A 1,475-nucleotide genomic window follows, 5' to 3' on the forward strand; every position below is an offset into this window, starting at 1 on the left:
GGGGGGGGGGTGTGTGTGTGTGTGTGTGTGTGTGTGGAGAGTCTGGCTGAAAGAAAAAAGAAATGGGGGAGGAGAAGGAGGGAGAACTTTGATTGTTATTGTCGTATGATGATGCAATCCACAGCTCTGAGACGCCTCCAGCAGCTCACTGGACCGACAGCCACTGGGCTCGCTGGATGAACGGGAACAGGACCAGTCGCTCCAGCAGCGCTCTGAAAGACACAACACAGAGGAGGAGGCGGGACAGTTACACCGACTGATCCCCTTTTGGTTCAAACTGTTGACATCGGCTATTTTGTACTTGCAGCAGAAAGCATTTCCCCACTCAAACAATGACTTATTGTGTGCAACACAGGCCCAACAAATGGATTGTGTTTGTTTACATGGAGACTCAACAGCACAGTTGGATAGCCTTGATTAATCAGACCCAGCATGGGCTCCAGTGCAGAGAGAGGCCTGCTGCCCACAGACGGGAGGCACCGCACCGCCGTGTGGATATAACTCCGTCGTTTGAGAGCCAACAAAGTCCACGACCCTACTGCTGCTGCAACGTGCTGTTTGCAGACCTGGCATTAACCCCTAACCCCGCTCTGGTGCTGTCTACTGCAGTGTGTCCGACACATCCTCAGTCGCAAATCAATTACTGCCTGTTAAAGAAGCCAGTCTAAGACCACTAATCCTAATCCCACTGAATGCTGCCAGACTGATGGAGAAGACAGAGCTAGACGAGAGCCTCACCTACAGATCTACAGATTTAATTCACAAATGTTAAGATTCTGAATCTTTGAAGAACTGTAATGCATTTGGATTCAACAGCTAATGTTTAAGACATACGGGCCTATATCATCTCTCGGGTGCTTTGTAAGACCAACGTGCACAGTTTTAATGTCAGTTATTTCATCATTACGGTGCTGACATCTTCAGCCCTTAGAGCATGTCTAATTACAGGAAAACAACGCGTTAGTTTGCTGTAGTCTGTCAGTTACACTCTACAAACAGGTACACTACACACAGCATGTTAAGGGAGAGAGACAGCGCCACAGGGAAAAGAGAAGGAGAGAAGGATGAGCGCCTACTTATTGCTAGGGTGCATTACGAGGGATTAATTACCACAAGTAGTCTTGATAAAGAGAAAAATACTTTTCTAATATACTTCCTCATGTTGGCATCTAGTTTTTAAAGCCAGATCTGCAATGCAATGTAGTTCTATAAATGATTATAAATTGGACTCAAATGTTCGTCATAACCGACAGGAGATGGTTAAATCTACAATCAAGATTTACTACGATTGAAGCGTACGGCCTACTCGATCTACTACACAGATGGACTGATAACATTGACAAACTTACTGAACTGTAGCGCTCGTGTGCATTCTGATTTGACAGCTGACAGCGAGGACTTTCCGTTCAAGGATAATAAAAAGGGTTTTCCTCTGAGGGGATATGTGGATCATAACGGAGAGGAAAGCCTCTCGC

Source organism: Anarrhichthys ocellatus, unplaced genomic scaffold (genome assembly GCF_004355925.1).
Source record: "Anarrhichthys ocellatus isolate YVR2014 unplaced genomic scaffold, GSC_Weel_1.0 scaffold39, whole genome shotgun sequence".
Taxonomy (NCBI): Eukaryota; Metazoa; Chordata; class Actinopteri; order Perciformes; family Anarhichadidae; genus Anarrhichthys; species Anarrhichthys ocellatus.